General features: G+C 43.8%; 1 protein-coding gene across 1 annotated transcript in view; it reads right to left on the reverse strand.

Moving 5' to 3' along the window:
• Positions 1–6,231, reverse strand: part of LOC134511711 (cadherin-6) — a 106,982-nt gene extending 100,751 nt beyond the window's left edge. The window contains exon 1 of the mRNA XM_063326091.1: positions 6,031–6,231. The gene's annotated coding sequence lies outside the window, so the exon portion shown is untranslated. The remainder of the gene's footprint in view (positions 1–6,030) is intronic.
• Positions 6,232–20,327: the final 14,096 nt, after the last annotated feature.

The raw sequence follows: 20,327 nt of genomic DNA on the forward strand, positions 1-20,327 counted from the left end.
CAGACTAATGACACCCTAAAGTTACAAACCACCAGGCACTCAAAGAATCAATTCAGCAAGGAAACAGATTTCACCTGAATGCTTAGGGCAAAACTAAAAGCAACCATGCTTTTCATTATTTTTGTTAATGTATTGGAACTGGGGTGGATGAGGGAGGAGGACACGTGGACATCTTTCTAAGCGAGAGAGCTTTCCCTCGGGTGGAAGTGTCAGTACGGAGGTTGGCCCCCACGCTGCATGGGGGGGTCAGCACCCCGGTTGGGACCCACAGGCACACGTGGTTCTCCCACCACCCCACAGCCTCACAGGCAGGACAGGTCTGGATCCCCAAGACCTTTGAGAATGCAAAGGGGAGCTGCCATCAGAGGCGAGTATTTTCTTTGAGTTTGGTCTTACCCCTTCACACCGAAGCAGAGCTACATGCTAATGATCGTGTTGATTAAGCAGCCTTTGTGCTTATAGAAGCTATTAACTGACAGCTGAAATGCAGCAGTTAGGGAGTAGGTGGCTCTGCCTTACACCCAGAGAAGCACGCACCTGTAGTACCTGGGGAAACTCAACTAGTGTTTAATTTCTGTGCTAATTTTCAATTCCTGCTGACCCTTCTCCTAGGTCCTCCTGCTCTGGCTCTGCGATTAGATGCAGAAGTGGGAATGCTGGAAAGATACACTGCCTATTATCTCGCAGGCAGCTGTAAACATTACAGCAAGATAATGGAATTAGTTTAGCTGAGAGGAATTAAGGTACCCAGATAGTACAGGACCGATCTCATTCATAAAGTGCTCTCTTCTGTGCGTTGCAGTGTGTCACTAGGGAAGAGCTGAGGGGTTACGATGGGTATTTCTGTTGCAAATCAAATCTAACAGTCACATCCTGGCTAGAACTGAGCACTTTCTGACTATATATAAATACATATGTATATCCTGACAAGGCAGGCTAATTAATCCATAAAATATTTGCCCACAATGCCAGAATAGAGCCATTATTGAACAGGTTACTTAAAAGATAGCAAGGTTGGCACTATTCCTGAATGCGACCAGATGGAAATATATATGCTCTTTTGTCTGTGCTTGGCGAAGAGGAGAGCATGGAGAGGGTGTCTCGTGGCTGGGTGTGAAGAAGGATAATGCAGTATCAGTGTAATCTTGGATGTTTCAGCCCAGTGCTATCAAGTGGCAATCACTTCTTCACTTAAAGCTTCTTTTTGGAGGTCCAACACCGTAACTCATGAAGGACACCATGCCAGACATGCCTTTTCCATTCTGGCAGGGCTCGCAGGCTCCCCTCACCAGAAAGACACTTTCCCTTCCCCATCAGCATTGCTCCTTGCCGCTGCTAAGGGGGTTGCAGCTGCAGGAAAAAACGTCTTTTCTGGTTTGCTTTGAAAGAGGAAAATACTCGAGGAGTGGGTAGCTCCACAACATTGGACATACCAACCAGTAATATTAATTCACACCACTCTAAACAGTCCTGAACTAGTTACCCTAGTTTCTTCTGGGAATGCTTCTGTTAACAAACAAACAAACAAAAGCATAAATACAAATATTCACAGAATTTGCTCGGGCCTTTCAGTGCCAAGTGCACAACCGGGAAAATAAATAAAGTGGAAGACAATGTTGGCAGCCAGCCACACCTGTAGGAAGTACAGGAGATGGTCACGGGTGCAAGGAGGGATAACGCTGCCCAAAATAGGGAGGGGAAGCTGCTGATGGGTGATCAGGATTAGGAAACACAGCAGTGCCCTGGAGAAGCTTAGCAGCCTGAGGCTGGATGGACTCCCAACAGATATCGGCCAGTCATTGAGGCAGGATGAGAGAGAAGCTCTTAGGCTGAGATTTACTGCAAGAAAAACCCAAATGGATGTGAAGAGAAGTACTCAAACTCAAATTTTAAAAATGCTTTTATCCAGCACTTTCTCCACCTAGTTCCACTGCAGCATAACTCACAACACAACCCAGAGAGGATGACTTTTACTGCTGATGTTTTGCATTAATTATGCATTCTTCAAGGGTGTTTTTAAAACTCAGACAGGGACTAATAATCTGCCCTGTACCTTTTGCTAAGCAATAAAGACAGATAACAGCTGGGTTTAATCGCACCGAACATTCCCTCTACATCTCGTGCCTCCCCATCCCAAATGAAACAAGGTGAGATGTCATAACACCTCTGTCCTCACAGAGCCCAGTTTCTCCAGACCCCTCGGAAAGGGCTGCCATGACTAAGCAAGCAGCATGAGCCAACCAGCTGCTATTGGATTTTTATCTCATCCGCAACACATTTAAACTTGAGAATTGTGTTTGTACTGCAAGTTGAATCCTGCACAGAGTCAGCAGAAGAGATTGGGTTCGGTGTCACACAGAGCCATTCACTTCATGTGCAGGATGGGGGACTCGTTTTAAAGGTTTATGTTGAAAAGGTCGTGAATTTGGCCCCACATGGCAGTCAAGATAATCACAACCAAGTTTATCAGCGCTGTTTCCCAGACTTGTGAACCCAAGTAATTATTTCGAAAGAAAGAAAAGCAAAAAAGAAGCATACCCCAAAAGACACAAAGCCTTTGAAGAAATCGGAACAGTTACTGCAGGTAGCCAGGTCTTTAAGGGGTTAATGAAGAAGTCTCCCTAACACCCAGCCTCCAAGGCAGAGCCCCTCCATGGCATTTCCCACACGCTTATGATAATCAAAAGATACTGAAAACCAATTCTACTTTATTCTGTTATAATTGCAGCAGAGCCACTAGAGGAATTGCAACCATTATGCAAGATGAGGCACCATCACAGTGGGGCCCGCTGTTTCCAACAGATTCTACCCACTCATTTTTATAGATTTCAGCTACCTTTCATTTTAGTAATTAGCCACCATTTCCAAGGAGATCCATGAGCAATTTCCTGCCCATCTTGAGCCATAATGCTACAAGATTGCACTAGAAAGGGAACATAGTTTAAAAGTTGTCAACAAAGGGCAGATTAGGGCACACTAAAAAGTTCAGTTAAGCAAGAGATGGAGACCACCATTTCATTTAACAACAGATAAATGTCGATGCCCTCTAGATCTGCTTGACTACTACATAGCACACGAGCATCCACTGGAAAACCCAGCAGCGATTCCTTCCAATCCCCAAAATACTGCAGGAGTCTGTTAACAAGCAGCAGATCGGTGTGCTGAAATCTTCAGTCAAAGCAAAAATGACGTAGCGGAGCTGAGGAAACAGTGGATTGGAGGGAGGGTCCTGCCCCGAGGAACCCAGTGTGCCCTTGAGTTGAGGGCTGCTCGCGGAGAGAAGGTGCCCTGGCAGGATCCCAGCGGGTGAGAGCGCAGGCACGTTCATAACTTCTATCAAGTTTGCATTAGTTTCGAGATCTTCAGCAGAAAGGAGGGATAAAAAAAAAACCAAAAAAAACCCCAACATTTTTTTAAGTGTGTGTTTTGCTTTCAAGGAAGTCTCTCAACTAAATATTATTGAAACAGCAGATGGCAAAATGCAAACTTTATGAAAGGGAAGGCTGCCTTCAGCGGCAGGTTACCCTTTGCATGGGAGAGCTGTGCAAGGGAGGAGGCAGGGAGGGAAGAGCCAGAAGTTAGGAAGCATATTTCTAGCTGAACAGCTTGGTTAGAAAATGATGACCATGTCTATAAATGTAATCTTTGGAGTGCTGGCATGGAGATACGCAAGTGCGGTGAACTGGTGTGAAAACTAAAATACCTGGAGGGACTAATAAGTCCCTACGGGGAACCCAGTTCCTTAAATGGCTGCAAAGGATAATTGCAGAGAACTACAACAGGACTGAATCAATGCCATTTTTGCTGGGGAAAAAAAAAAAAAAAGTATTGCTGCCTCTGATTACGTTATTCTGAAAAGACTGGCTGCCTCCCCCCCTCCCTCCCCCAGCTCAAAAGTCAACTGTACGCCACTAGAAATATGTCCAGAAAGATTATGGTGCAGCTGAAAGCCAGAAGCATATGAGATTATATATTTACCGGTGCTGTGTCAGATAACATCTGAGAGGAAAGGAAAAAGGGATTCAGCCCTGCAGTCTTTATTAGCATGTTTGGGCTGTTTAAAGGAGCTATACAATTGTGTCATTGCTGCCAGGCCTTTAAAACTCTATATATCCATGATAAAGGAATCTACTTGATCTTGATCACGAGCCTCCAAGCCTTACCGACTCTCCTGTGACATGCAAACTTATTGCCTTTAAACAAGAATTAGAAAAAAAGAAATGAATAGGGATGCACCATTACCCATAGCATTATGTTGCTCAGGAACAGATGTTAATCAATTTTATGGAATGCTTTAAGTAATATGCAAACACTTTTGCACACAACTGGCTGCATAATAGAGATTTCAGCCCAGCGAATAGATGAGATAAGCCTTTATCTTGACTGGGAGACTTATGTCTATTTTGATTAAAACCAAAGAGGTCTGCACGTTCAAGCAATTTTATTCCCTTGGAATTATGTTATTTCCAGGGTGCTATTACATATGGTCCCATGACAAAAAGGAATGGAAATAACCTTGCTCTTGATTGTAGTGTTCTCCTTGCGCATATGTTCATGCACATAGCTCATGAAGTACACATGTAGGATGTATGTACCGTCCTCACAGATTTCTGAGTAGACAGGAACAACTGTACTCTCTATTCCAGCTGTGCTAGAAGAACAGTAAATTTGGAGAAAGGTTTGCCCTTACACTCTGTAAGTAATTTTTGCTACACAATCTCCCATACAGTGCTAACAGAACTTTAAAATCCCACACCATAAACAAGTACAAGCAAAAAGGTGCCCCATCTCCTCGATTTGTATGAAAGTAGCAGCTGTGCCATCGTGCTGGCAGTAATTTTGGTCATTAAACTTCTTGATCCTTGAATGTCATCAGGAGTTACTTAGGTGACCATCCACTTGCACTTACAAAGTACTGCATTTAACTCTCCATAAAATATGGATTTTATTGCAGCAGTGACAAGACTTCTTTCCACAGCCACTGACCTCTATTGCTATTGCTTATCTCTTGACTCAACATTTTGCATAAAAATACATATATATAGTATACATACTGTGTATTGGTTTCCCTGTGTGTGCATGTAGGTGTTATATACATATTAATATATAAATAGTTCAATCTATCTGACATACAAAGTACGTTACCAGCTCCTTAGAAACATTTACAACATAACCAAATTCAGCGCTTTCTTTCTGCAATTATCCAACTTCTCTCCTGTAAAATGCCAGTACGCCTACCCCCATTCTTCCACCACCTCCATCACTCCCCAACCCGTTCTTTCATCAAATAAAAGATTCCACATTTGTCAATTCCTGTAGCGTCCCCAGATCTGCCCCCTCTGCCCCCTTCTTTTCGCTGAGGGAGCGCTTCATTTTAACTGCGCTCTACATTCAGCTCTGCACTTTGCCTCGGATTCTGCTCATGATCCGAGGGGTTTTGCCCTGTATCCGTTTCACAGCAACTAGGCGGTGTCAAGAAACCGAGACAGATTTTTTTTTATTATTATTTTCCAGTTATTCATCACGCTTCTCCTCTTGTTGTTAAATTCTTATTCTTGTTATTACTCCCTTCCGAACACACACGACCCTCCTCCCGCTCTCACCACCTCCCCTCCACCGAAGTGTCTTGCCGGCGCTAACAATTCCCAGGAAAACGCCGCATCCCTTCGCCTGACTTAAAACGCCAGCAAACGTGGTCCCTGAGCCGGGCACAGCGCGGAGCCCCCGGGGGGGTGGGGGTGGGGAAGGGGGGACGGACGCGGACAGGGGGGGACACTCCGTAGCGGCGGTGGGGTGCAGAGCCCTTCGCAAGACACCTGCCAACTTTGCAAAATAAGTGCTTCTCCCCCGCCTCCCACCCCCCCCCCTCACCCCCCCGCTTAATTAGCATTCCAAATAAGCACGGCAAAAAGAAAGAATAAAAAAAAAAAAAAAAAAAAAAAAACAGAAAAAAGCAAAAAAAAAGGAAGCAAGCTGCCTGGTGGCAGTTGGAACTTGCGCCTAAAGAAGTGCAAAGCCGCATCTCCTTACCGGCAAAGCAGGGTCGACGGGGCCGAGCCTCGCCCGGGGAGGGTCGGCGGCAGCAGCGCGGCTCCCCGGCCCCTTCTGCCCCTCCGCCGCCGCTCAGCGCTCAGCCTCCCCGCCTCTCACTGGGGCTCCCGCTCGGCCAGCAGCACTTTTTAACTCCAGCATGCAGGCAGCCCAAGCCGAGGGGGCTCTCTATCTGATTGGTTTCCATTCACTGCTCCTGATTAATAAAAAAAAAAAAAAAAAGAAAAAAAAAAGGGAGGGGGGGGAGGGAGGGAAAGGGAGAAGCGGGGGGGGGAAGTCAAACTCCTCCCTCGCTGCCTGCCTCCCTGGCAGGCTCACACACACGCACAAACACACACACACACACACACACACGCACCGGCACCTCTGGCGCCTAGCGCTGCGGCTGCCGGAGCCGCCGGAGCTGCCGCACTGGGGCCGGGGAGGCGCGGAGCGGGCGCGGGCGCGGAGCGGAACGGGCTCCTGCGGGCGGGCGCTGGGATTTGCGAGTGGATGCGGTGGGAGGGCGGAGGGGGAAAGAAGGAGGAAGGGAGGGCCGTGCTACCGAGCCCCCCTTCCCCCCGAGAGCCGCTCCGTGCTTGAGGTGGAGAGCGGCCAGCTTCTTCCTAATCGTTTGGTAGTGATAGTAAAAGCAGAATAAAACGGGGCGGGGGGTGGTGGGGGGGTGGTTAAAGAGGATGGAGAACGGAGAGGCATGGTCCTCTGTTTGTGAACTGTGTGTTTGCGCCGCGCGGTTTCTCATCCTGGGAGCCGTTTGTTAAGTCCTTCTCTTGACACCAGAGATGCCCGACTGGTCTTTTCCCACACTTCCCGGGAACTTCCTGGACTTGGTGAATCAAGGATTTCGGTGAATTATTAATGGAGATGCTACTTTGTGGGGGTGATCACATGTGGCGGTTTCTATGTGAATGGGAAGCAGGGGAGGAGGATTTTCCAGGTGCCTGCCTGTGCTCGGGCCCCCTCTTCCCAGAGTGCTCCCCACTCACGAGGTTATGACTAATCTTGATGCAGAAAGAACTGAAATCTCAGCTTTTGCCGTGGGACTCGTGAAGCCCCTCTGTACACGGGCATGTTGTACAGCTTCCCCTGCCTCTCCCCCCTCCCCCCCCCCAAGTCTAACCTTAAATCAGGCTTTAGGTGTTTTAATCTAAATATTAAATGACAAGATGGAAATTGCCTGCCAGTTTATTATTTACCTGACTAGAGTCCACTCCAGTTCAGCTGCATGGTGTCCCCTTAAGATTCATGGCAAATGTTGCAAGAAGTGAAGCTTTCTGCCATTTGCCTCTCCACAGTCTTAGATTTGACCTTTATGATGTATTTTTTTTTTCCCTGCTAGTCAGTCTTAAGCTGTCATTTTTTTATTTTTTTTTTCCCTTTTCTTCCCATCTTACCCACCTCTCACAATTTCTGCTTGCTGTATGTCTTAAGGATGAGTCTGTGCTGGCTCTAAGCCACCTTTGTGTCCTCCCGTTTCTGGACCATTTCAAGGCTTTTAGTATAATTTAAATACTCTCAGCACCAGAAGTTCAGGTAACGAACTTGCTGCTTGTGCTGTAATTTCTACAGTGCTGCAGCACCATCTCCACAGTATAGCTGTGATCCCTGAAACTGGTCCTCAGCACAGCTCTTATCCCTGAAACTGGTACTGGTCTCCTTAAGGAATGCTTCAGGCTATTACCTACAGTCCCGGTGCTGGCAGACTCCTTGAGTGCAAAATTGGGCTTTTAAGGACTTCGTATGGTACCTACAAAAGCCAAAGAAGTGTAAAGAGGCTGGATTCTGTATTCCATATGTTTGTAAACTCTGCTTAAGCAAATCACCCCGAAAAGACGCTTAGGTACCACTGCCGTTATCTAGCCATTTTAGTCTTTCCACACAGCGGAGTTTTTCCAGCCTGCAGATCATTCTGATTGCTCTTCTTTGAACTTCCTCTAGCTCCCTCATTATTATGTGTTTTTTTGGGCAATGACAGGTCAGGAGCTCAGTGAGTATTTGCAGAGTATTCCCATGAGAGCCTTCTGGACACAGTCTATCTCTCCTTATGACAAACCACATTTACAGGCTTTCTTTTGCCCTGCCATATTGCATTGTCAATGTCTGATTCACTGCCCACTCTGACCCTGAGGTCTCCTTGGGCATTATTCATTCCTGGATGTGTCTCATTCTGGTTAGCTTTAATAAGGCTGCCTTTTTTTTTTTTTTTTTGGTGTGTGTGTGTGTATTATTTCCTCAGACAGGATAGGGTTATTTACCTCCAAGACGGACTTCTGTATTTTTATCAAAAAGGAAGAGTTAGTACAGGAACTATTGTGTTCTCCAGAGCATGTGCATGAGATTTTTATGTTCTCATTAATTATATGAATTTGTGGTTGACAACTTTAAGTCTGTATCTGTGTGAAGAAAATTTTTTTTTTTATTATTTTTGAGGGGCATTGTCAAAATGATGCTCTTCTTCCTCAGCCCTCTTCTGTTGACAGCTATAATTGTATTAGAATTCCCAAACTAGAACAAGTCATTAGCCCATGAAGTGTCCTGTACCTGACACATTAGCTGAATGAAAGGCTCAGCTAGGATTGTGAAAATTAATCAATATCAGTTTTGGTTGAAATCAACTTCCCTGTCATGAGGTAGAGAATTTAAGAAGATTCAAAGAAGGACTGAATGTTTATGAATCTACCTAAGACTGGAAAGGAGATAAAACTAGGGTTTTTTTTTCAGCTCTAGAAACAACCTAATATTTGGAAATCAGGATGAGTCCTTCATGTAAAACATACTGTCTCACGCCTATCTTGTCTGCGGCTCTTCTCTGAAGCAAGGATTCCTGCTTGTGGACAGACACAGCACTGAATTAGCCAGAATGAAGATCCAAAGTGGCAACTTCTGCCTCTGCAATCTCTGTAGCATGCCCAAACCCTGCAGGCTGTGACCAAAATGTCCATGAACCTCAGCCACCAGCACAAAAGCAAAATACAGCATGAGCTAGGACTATGTGATGGTTTTCTCTGAGCTATTCAGGAGAATCCAAACAATGGAAGGTGTCTATGTGGGATTTAAGGACTAACAAGAAAAGTCCTGAAGCCGGTGAAAAGCCACCTACGGTTCACTAGAAGCTGCAGTATCTATGAAACAATGTGAAGGTCTCACTTTGTAACTCCTCGCATGAATCAGACACTTCAGAGTTTTCCCCGCCATGCATATTTTCCAAAAATGTTAAGGGACCTTATTCTGAATTTATAAAGGGGAAACCTCAGTCTACGAGAACTTCACTTTTTTCTGCTTTTTTGGCGGGGGATGGAGAGGCGGAGATGGGGGGCACGGGGGCAAAAAAGAGCATGACTACAGTTTCGCATCACTGTGGCAGAAAGGAAAAAAATTACATTGAACCTGTCAGGCAATCAGACGATGCCAAAATTTTTGAGGTAGAATAAATTATTAACTTGGTGTCACATCATTATGGATGCTATGCATGGTCACTATCCAGATCTTTAAAAATCCACAGTTTAACACTTCTGACCTTCAGTGATAATGAATTCCACAGGTGAACCGCATACAGCATAAATGTGCCTTTGTTTCTTTGTTTGCTTTATATTCATAGCCTTTTAATTTCACTGTCAGTTTTGTATCAAGTATAAAAAAAATGACGAGCTCCTGGGTAGTTTTAACCCTATTTTTCATTTATTCTCACCAATAGAATTAATTTTTGCTTTCCCAAGCTTGAGTGCCGTGTCTTCTAAAGCTCGAAACCCAGTCGTGTAGATCTACGTGCAGTGATCAAGGATTAGCCAGGCAATTGTAAGGGGCTGAGATAAGAAGTCCCAATTTACCGTTCCTCAAGGGAGACATGCTTCTCGTAGCACTGAAACTGAACCCTTGTTTCCTAGTCCTCATCTGTTGCAAATACAGAAGAAACAGGTTAGGTCCAAACACTTTCCCATCTTCTCCTGTTCATACCCCTGGTCTGCAGGACCAACGGAAGAGTGATGGTGTGCCAGATGGATCCTAGTGACTGCACGCAACCCTACATGCGTATTTTTTCCCATTCTCTGAACAGTTTTGCCCTTTGTTGATGTCCTTCCAACGAGGCACCCGAAATTGGAGAAAGAGGTTATTCCAGCAAATGTGAATGCCTCATGAATTTGTTAGGTGTTTTGGCCCCTTCTAGAAGTGATGAAGGAAAGTAGGTGGTGGCTTGATTCGTTGCTTCATAAGCCACATGAGGAACTACTCCATTTGTGCCTATTTCATAGATATTTTAAGGTGAAAGAGATTCCCACTGTGAGGTACAAAAGAACAAAGAAGCAAAATTTGGATCAGAGCTTGCTGATTTCGTGGAAGCATTATGAAACCTGCCTGGTTTCTCTTCTCAGCTGCCTGAACCTCTCGGCTGCCTCCCAAGTAGGGAACCTGGAACTGCAAATTCTTGCTGTTTCATAGCTTCTTTAATGTCTTTCTTTCCCAATTCCAGTGGTGAAAATCAGGAAATGAAAGTAATTAGAAAATAGTAATAACATTTTTGGTTTATCCTTGAAATAGTTGTATTTATTCATTAATAGTGTAGCTCCTCTTAACAACCTGGAACATCTGTCTTCTTGCCCTAGTTGAAGATGAGAATTTATTTTAAAAAGTGTTCTGGAAGTTCAGTTTTCCAGTCAACTGACATGCTAGCTATTCCTCTGCTGCTCTGCGTCCATCTGAACTGTTCCAAAGAGCACCATTTTTTATTTTAGAAATAGCTATTACTTCCGAATTGAATAATCCTGAGCATCGTGGCCCTCCCCCAGTTTTTCCTCTGGTGTCTAATCCATATCTTTTTTGCCTAGGGATGGCAAAAACAATCTCATTTTGAGTTAAACTTGTACTGAAACAGATATTTTCAAAGCTGTCATACACCTCTGAATTTCTTACCTCTCCAAATTCCAGTGGTATTGAAATATCACAAGAACAGCTGTTGTTATGGTGCTTCTGGAGTCAGTAATTACAGAATTGTGTTGCGAAAATAACAAGCTAAAGGGTGGCACGTACATCTAGTTTAGGTACGTTGAGCCGAACGGAACCTTTGCACTGCAGGGTTCACCCCTCACTCAGCGCAGCCTCCAAGGAAACTCTGCTGTTAAGAATGACAGTAAGGGAGTCCTTCACCTCTGCATTACAAATATGTCTGATTGATCATTCCTGACAGAAGCATAAAAATGTGAGCATAACAAATAAGACATGTAAATAGCAGCTAATGCCTCGGGAGTTTCATTGCCTCAACAGGTACATGAAGTTATAATTGCTCTAATCAGCACTCCCACGAGCAGTTAAGACTTCTACTTGCCACAGAAGAGGCCTGAAAGGACAGAAGCATCTTCCTGTTCAAAATACCATAGAGATCAAATGCATCACAACCAGTAGGGTCTTTAAAATCAAAAGCTTGCATCATTAGGATAAGTGAGGAGCCAACACACATCTGCATGCATGGGATAGCAGCAAATGGAAAATCAGATTCTATCCCTCTAGCTGAATAATCATTATACAATAAAATCAGTTCATGACCAAATTTCACTGCAAGTCATTTGGCTACAATCAGAATCTTGATAGCTTCCCCGTAACTGATAAGAAATGTTATCAGTGATCCTCTGATGCTGCTGTTGTAGGAGTTGTTAGTCACGGGCACTAGTCAGAATTTCTGGATGTTACTCCTTTCTATGTGTGATGTTATTGCAGTAGAATTGGAAAGCAATGCCATTTTTCCAGCTCTGTCAAGGTTTTGGGCGCTTTGGGAATATTTTACAAAATGCACATAAGTATTTTTCGAGAAATACTTTATTTGCTGAAAAAACTCCCTTTAATTTTTTGCGGAACTCTTCTGCAGGGTTGCATCTGTTATCAAAATGCCCCATTTTGGCCATGAGACCTATTGTTTATTTGTGTGAAGCTAACTTTCTTACCAGCCCCTTGCCTATTCGTATCTGTCAGTTCTCTCTGCTCTTGGGGCTCAAACTTTCTGTGTAAGTTACCACGGTTCAACCAGTGCCTCCTCACTGCCTGAGTCACAGTAGCTGTCTGTGTGTACTCTCAGATGGTAGAGAACACCATGTAATTTGACTTTGTCAATCCCTTTTCACTGTGGACTGGGCTAAAAAGAATTATCTTCCATTTGTTCCTGGCTAAGAGTGCCTATATGAACAGTTACTATGCTTCAGCTGATGTAGGCTACTCGCTGTGCAGTAATAACTTGCTTGTGAATCTGACATGAACATACTTTATATTTTAATAACCTCTGGAGAATTGACTGTCTTTTCTGCCTCTGCTTGCACAGCACCTAGCACAATGGGAGAAAAAGCACTAAAAAAGTCATGCAAATAATTAATACATCAAAATCACTGTGTATTTTTCAGTAGTACGCACATGCACACATCGACTCACGGACTTCCTGGCCCAGAGGGTTTGTCACCTAAATAGAGCTGAAAGGCAAATGCTGAAAAAGAAAATGAAGAGATGAAGTGAGCTAAGCTTCACGCAGCAGGTCAGTTTAGATCTGGGGATAAAATCCAGACCTGATTCCTATACCACTCTACCTCACACCAGTGTCTTATCCTCTTATTCACAGTGCCTGCCACATCTGGTTCCTACCAAAGGTTTCAATCCAGGCATATCTTTCTCATTTCTCAGATAAGTACTGCTGAGAACCACAGGTCACTCCTTCCCCCTAGCTGATCAGTTCCTCCTTCTCAGAATTACGATTTAGTCCAAGTGTTCGTCTTTCCTGATAACACTATTGACGCATTTACCTGTCTGTGTGTAAGGTTGGGTCATGTACACAAGGAATAGCAGATCATTTTTGAGTAGTTTTCTCAAAAGTGGTGCTCTTATTTCCCCCATCCCCTCCACTTTTTGATTCATGTAGTCCCAAGTACATTCCTTGCATGGTTGCAATGATCTATGGGGTTACAGCAGGGTTTAATTCTGCAACACACACCTTACACTAAGGTTGCAAACCCACATTGTGTTTTTCTTAACAAAACAGTTTTAAGTCCTTTTCCCTCCTCTACCTGTGGACTAGTCACTCCTGCCTCTGCCCCAGCACACCTGTCTCTAGAATTTTGTCATCAAAACCATCTACGGGATGTGCTGTAACCTGGTCACAGAAATGGATGTGGTTAAAAATGACTGCTGCCAAAGTTTTGCAACTTAGATCATTTGAGTCACCTGTTGTAGTGGTAAATCTGAGGGAATGGTGAACCACTGCATCTCTGTGTATGTGCGGGAGAGTGGTGGTTGGGGGAAACTTCTTGAATGACTATGCATTGGAAAAAATGCAGTGTCACAGGACACATTAAAAGATGCATTCCCTTTCAGGACAAATTACATAGTAGCGTAGTAATAAAAATGATGAAAAATCCCCAGGACATTTGTGAAAGATACTTCTCCAGCTACATACAGAATTTGCAAAGTGAGCTAGAGTTTCGTATTAGCATTTACTTGAGCTAATCGGCAAATCTGTTCTGCCTTTCTACCTGCCAGCTGATACTGTTATCCCACAGAAAACAAACACCCTTTACGCCACAGCTTTGTGGGTTCTCTGCATGCCACTTGCTTTTATCTAAGCAATATAGCTTGATGTTCCTGATGTTTGGCTGAAGACAAGGTGCTAGCAAAGTTCTTGAGGAAATTTCACATGGGCTATTTTATTCTTCCCCGCAGTATGTCTTATTTTTTTCCTTCCTTCTTCTTTTTGGAATTCCTCTTATCTGCTTCCTCATAAAAGCCTTCATCTGAAGAATGAAAATTGCAGCTTCTGGTGCCAGGCCTTAAAGCTGTCAGGTGGACTGTCATTAGAGACCTCTTCGTGATCCCAGTTTTTGGAGTCTGGTGACCAGAACATTTTGATACCTTTCTTGTCCCTGCCTCTTGTGGATGTAAAAGTCGTGTAACTGCAGGAGAGTGACTGCATCTTAAGAAGGCAAGGGCATTTTGAATTTACGTGGATGTCTAAATTTCAAATGAAGGTGTGATTGCAGCTGAAAGGGTAGGAATGCCTGTGCTGTGTTCGTAAACACATACAATTTTCCTAGGAGGCTACAGCATTTTTAAAATCTCCAGCTCATCTGCTTCCATGCTGGTTGCTTGTAACTCCACATCCTAATCCTTCAGGGTAACCTGTGTAGTTGCCCAATCATAGAATCATAGAATTGCCTAGGTTGGAAGGGACCTTTCAGATCATCTAGTCCAACCATCAACCTAACTCTGACAAAAACCATCACTAAACCATATCTCTAAGCACTGTGTCATCCTGCATCCTCTATACCTCAAGCTCTGGCCCTTTCAGGGAACTTGTAGAAACCAGGAGCCAAACTCTTGGCAGAATTTTTTATGACTCCCTTCAAATGGACTTGCAGAGCTACACCTAAGGGTGACAGTAGTACAGTCCCTAATGATGTGGTAGCTTGCTGCAGGTTGCAATGAGGTGCAAAGAAAATACTGAAACTTCATAATGCAGCTGGCTACTCAGCCTAGTATTAATATAATTTTGTGTGTTCTTCCTTAAATGAAGAGAAACATTCTCTCTGCTATAAAGGGTTTCCAGTCAAAAGGAGAAGCAGCAACCTTTTATTTTGCATTTAATGAGAATAGCCCCCTTTAGAAAAGAGCATATTGTCAGGACCTTTTTTATTTATTTTCTCAATTAGTAGCAAACTGTGATAGTAATTCACAAGGGAATTAACCCACTGGCTTCTGCATTTCACTGTCTCCTCTTCCTGTAGCTATTTTAGGAGCTGCAACGCTGTGGGATATACCTAGTTCCTGTTAATAGGTACTGTACTGAAAAGAAGAGAGCTAAACATCCTCTACTTGATCCTCTTTCTAATCTCTTATTCAGTGGGCCTTCTAGCAAAGTGGGAAACATTTTAGCAGGAATTAGAGCAATGTAAGTGGGCGTTTGTAAGAGAAGACCATCTTCTAGTTGAATGAAAATAAATAGACTAGCAAGCACCCGTGATAAAAAAGGGGAAGACAGTAGCTGCCTGGGATTTCTCTTGGAAATATTAGTTTATTGACCTAGGTTGTAGCTCTCCAAGTTAATTAAGAAACGAAAGAAACTGAACTTTGAGCACCTGAATAGTCCCCCCAAAGCTGGAATGACCGTCTTACATCCTTGTTGAACCAGGGCTTGATGTGCTATAGGGGTTAGCACTACAGTAAGCCCCCTGCGGACTACGAAGAGTTAAAAAATCCTGTTTACATGTTCTCCTTGAATCGCGTGAAGAAATATTTCCTGAACCCACAGGCTTTGTTTCACACTTGAAATACTGTATAGCCCATTTGAATATTTCTGTAGTGCTTAACATTAGCATCTCTTACACAGTTTACATTACTTTGACTTATGGAGGTCCCACTGAGGAGGACTGGGAAAAACTAAAGTTCTGTATTAGTAAGCCCATGACAGAAAAAGAGGCAATTATCTCTTACTTTAAAAGCTCCAAAGTGTAATTCTTGCAATTAATTCCTACAAGGTTCAGAGAATCTAGGCTGGATTTGGTTTGTGTTAGATATTTACATTCTCTTTGGATCAGCTATATATTTATATATAAGAGCAGTGATTTCAATAACAATTTTCTACTTAAACTTGCAAATCAAATAGACCCTATGGGGCATCTGATGTAAATTAGTGAACTGTTGTTAGAGGTCCAGCTGAGTATCTGATGCTATGGATAAAAATAGGTTTCTTGGCATGTCTTTGACTCAAAAAAAAAAAGAAAAAAAGAAAAAAAAAAGAAAACTTTATAAGGTTCTTTCTTGCTAGAATTAATTCCCTTTTTTTTCTCCTCCCATATGATTTGTTATGTATTAGCTAAACACTACAGTAGGGAAAATACCCGACAACTATTTGGAGTTATAAAACCAGCCTAATGTAACACATCCGATAGGAACATAACCCATAGGAGCTCCTGGGGTGGGGCCTTAAGAAAGAGCCATAATTTATAATTGGCCACTGTTCATCTGACAAAAAAGAGAGAAATTCTGAGTTCAAAAGGGACTTCAAAATGTGAACCTGTCAGAGCTTGTGCATTGTATTTGCTTTGGATAGTGCATTAACATCTCTAGCAAAGCTTATGCTATTTTGAGTGATGGAGGTCCTACTGTGTAGGACTGGGGGAAAAAAAATAAAATTCTGTGTTAGTAAGCATGTGACTGGAAAAAAAAAAAGGCAATTATCTCTTTCTTTAAGAGCTACAAAGTACAGTGGTGGTAGCTTCTGACAAGAGTAAACTAGATGTGCACAGCTTAAAGGCAAACTGAGGACATGCAGATGAAAAGTTCAGCCCTCTCCTCCTTCCCCCCTCCTTTCCTTACCCAACCTTGTGATCTCTTTGCTGTAGTTTGAGAGAAAATCTGGGGCACTTGTTTCTTTTATTTCTTCCAGATTGTTATTTTATCTTCATTTTTGGTAGAATGGTAATGATATCCAGTGGCTGCTTAGATGAATCACTGGTAGATATTCCTTAGGGATATTCCAGAAAAATGCTTCCCAGCCAGGACTTATTTCCTAAGTCACAGCATGAATTTGAAGCCTATACCGTCTGCCAACAGTAATCAGCTCCTGTCACTGGTCAGGTTTCCATTATTTTTCTCCCTGGCACGCCTCTTCAACCTTTCTATTTTCTCCACCCTCACCAGCAATTAAAGGCTGCAATGAATCTCTTACGTGCGTAAGAAGGTGAGAACACGCACTGGACCCTTTCTTACCTTTGCATTTTATCTCCAGAATATTACAGCTTTTTTTCCTCCCTTTGCGCTCACTAGCTTATGCTGACTTGGTTTGGGATTTACAAGATACTTCCATTTGTTTTCTTGGGTAATTTGCAAGAAGCAAACTGGTTATACGTTTCTCCTCTTTGAAGTCTGCAAGGGCACAATCAAAAGAAAAGGAAAAGATTGGGAATATTGTAGTGGAAAGACAAGTGAGCTTTATTCAGGGATCCGAAATCTTGACATGAAAAGTGACACGTGCAAAGGCTCCACACAGTTAAGGAAGTGAACGCTGCTGGTGTATTCCGTGGTTGCTTCTGAAAGTGCAAAGTGATCTCCTCAAATTGCAGGTTGTGTCATGAAATGACCCAACAGCTACAGAGGGGGTTTTTCCTGTTCCTTCTGAATTTGGACCACGCCGTTAGTCACCAGGATTGGTTTGAAACTGGGAACCGATTGTTCCGGAAGCTGCTCCAGGCACGTTACAGCATCTGCCTGCAAAATCTCCTAGCTGCGGCGTTACCTTTTATGGAAAAGTTCTTCTCCCGGTACGGCTTTTGGACTGGCAGAGCACATCAGCTCTCCCTCCTCACAAAGGAAGGCCTTTCCAGGTGGCCTTCGCTGGTTGCGTCAGCTGCCTGTCGGAAAGCAATCCATCCCTGCTTTCACTCTGCTCTGCAGTGGGCAAGCTGCTAAAGAGAAATGCCTTGTAGAGCTGGGCGAAAATAATTTCCCAAACTTGCACAACATTTTATCTGTTACCGCAGCTGTACAAAAAGAGCTCCATCAGCGGCCGAGCTGAGGTGATGTGGAGCGAATGCGGCTGGCTTCCCCCTGTGTGCCTGTCCTGCCACCACCAGGACTGCGGCCGTGGGGCTCGGGGGAGCCCAGTGCTAAGCATGGGAAGGGAGGGAGGGAGGAAGGGAGGGAGGGAGGAAGGGAGGGCTGCCTTCACACCAGCACTGCCCAGCCTGTGGTTCTGCACTCCCGAGCAGCGGAGCTGTGCAGCTGGATCGCTGCACAACAGGCACCTGGCCTGGATGAAGAACAGGCTCACAGTTGCCTCTTTTTTTTTTTCCTGTTGTTGTTGTTGCACTAGAGCATGGATTCATAGTAATGGATTATGCCGTGTTGGTATAGAGGCTGCATATTTGGCTATAGGGCAACAGACAACTGATGATCACAGAATCACAGAACGGGAGGGGTTGGAAGGGGCCTCTGGAGATCATCTAGTCCAAGCCCCTGCCAGAGCAGGGTCACCCAGAGCAGGTTGCCCAGGAACGCGTCCAGGCGGGTTTTGAATGTCTCCAGAGACGGAGACTCCACCACCTCTCTGGGCAGCCTGTGCCAGTGCTCTGCCACCCTCAAAGTAAAGTTCCTCCTCATGTTTAGGTCAAACTTCCTATGTTCAAGTTTGTGCCCATGACCCCTTGTCCTGTCACTGGGCACCACTGAAAAGAGCCTGGCCCCAGGCTCTTACCAGCCAACTGGTAAAAATTCACCTGTCACAACTGGCAGGGTGAGTTAATACCCGATCAACTCTCTACATCCAAGAGCTATGATGGATTCTGAAGCCAAATGTACTACATTGCCAAAACGCAGCCTTATTACTTGCAGGATTCTTAGTAAAAGGCATACGGCTCCTCGGGCTGCAGAGGCTGGGGAGGGTGTAATTGCATGTTACGTTTGGGAAGGATGCTTGGGTAGTGCTGAAGACTGCATTGCAGTTCACTGCCCCAACTCCCCCGGCTGTGCTGACACAGCTCGATGAGAGCTGAACCAGGGAGCTAGGTCACTAAAGTTATTTCGCTGTTACTTTTCCGGGTTACTTTTAACTGCCAGCGTTTGAGCGATCCGGTTTATACAGAGCAGTCAGACAAGCAGTTGCCTCGGCACACCAGGGAGGGGAAGGCTGCAGTGTGAGGTGAGAGGCAGAGCGGGTAACTACGCTGACCCAACCACTCTGTTTTGAGCTCTCTGGCCATCCCTCCGTGACAAAGTTGAAGAATATGGTGTATATTTTGCAGCATTGCTCCCAGAAAGTGTGAGTATCTTAGGTACAGCTTACTCTTAAGCCGGCACTTCTCACCGTACAGTCTTCGTCTTAAAATAGACAGAGCAGGCTAAAAGATGTTTGTTTACAGTAAAACAAAAGCTCTAGAAGGAGCAAATTAGTCTTATGGTATTTAATTTGTGATTCAGATTCATCTATGACTCTTCCTGCTTTTCCGCAATTAAAAGAGCATGTAACAGCAGGTAAACATTTAGCCCAGTTAGAATTGGGTGCCAAACTTTTCTTGCTTTTCAGTGGTATTTTGGGTGTTAAATCATTGTTTCTTCCTTTAAAAGCAACACCAGGATTCAAGGTGTTTGGGGTTTTTTTTCCTTTTTTTTTTTTTTTTTGTGCCCAGTTTTTATATTACAGGGATCAAGTAAATATTATACAATTCTCCCACTAGTATTGCAATAACAACTCCATACGATATTAGCACAACTGTAGCAAAAAAGCCACACTGATACACGTAAAATTTTCAGCAGATCCTAGCGAACTAGCATATTTGTAGGGTGCCATGTCATGATCAAAACCTTGTGTTATTATCTCCGTAGGAATGGCCCAATGAGGTCACATTAGATTACCCCCTGCTGGGGATTTTCTCTCTCAAGTCTCCTGCTTGGGGCTAAAAAGATTGTGAGCTGGGTGTTCAGTGTCCCACAGAATTAGCCAAAATGCCAGCCTAAAAAGCAGTGATTTCCGCTTATTTTAATCAACTTCGTACCAGTTTGGTTCATCATCCTTTCAACAAAAGAATTGTTTATCCCATTTTTGTTATTAGATCTCAAATTAGTATCTTCCAGGGGAGGCACAGAAACTAATTGGAATAATAAATGTATTCATATTTGCTGATGTATTTTAGCATACCACATTCAGATACAACACATATGAATAGCATTTAATAAAAGTTTGCCTATTGAGACATATACTAAAATGATACATTTCTTTTTACTTTGGATCTGACTATAGTGTCGTGATTTCTCTTTTATATTTTCCTCTGTCTTTCTAGGCCTTTATATGCTGATGAGCAGAAGGCAGAAGAGGTAAGGTCATTCTTCCTTTCCTATATCACTGTCATCATCAGCAACTGATGTAGTTGCAACAGAAATAATACTATTCTTGTTTGTTCGCTCCTCTGAGACTATAGAGAAACTCTTCTGAATGTTAACAAAAGGCTTGAAGCGTCTGTCTGGTGTGTACAGAAAGGCCTCTGTCATCCTGTTTCCTCCTCCCTAATATTGAAAGTAGCTGCCGGAATCGTAAGCCCAGCATGGTGGCAGTCGCCTCACACAGTGACTCTGTTTATTTTGTTTGCGTGGAGCTTTCAAGTCAGATCCTCATTGTCTTTTAATCAGGAGAAACTCATTGACTTTCTAGACTTCACCTTCAAACACTGAGTTATCCAAGATGTGGGATCAAAGACGTGGTGTGGAGCAGGCAAAAGCTGAAAAACACAAACGTGCTGTTTCCTAAAGGGATGTTTGGG

Source organism: Chroicocephalus ridibundus, chromosome 2 (assembly GCF_963924245.1).
Source record: "Chroicocephalus ridibundus chromosome 2, bChrRid1.1, whole genome shotgun sequence".
Taxonomy (NCBI): Eukaryota; Metazoa; Chordata; class Aves; order Charadriiformes; family Laridae; genus Chroicocephalus; species Chroicocephalus ridibundus.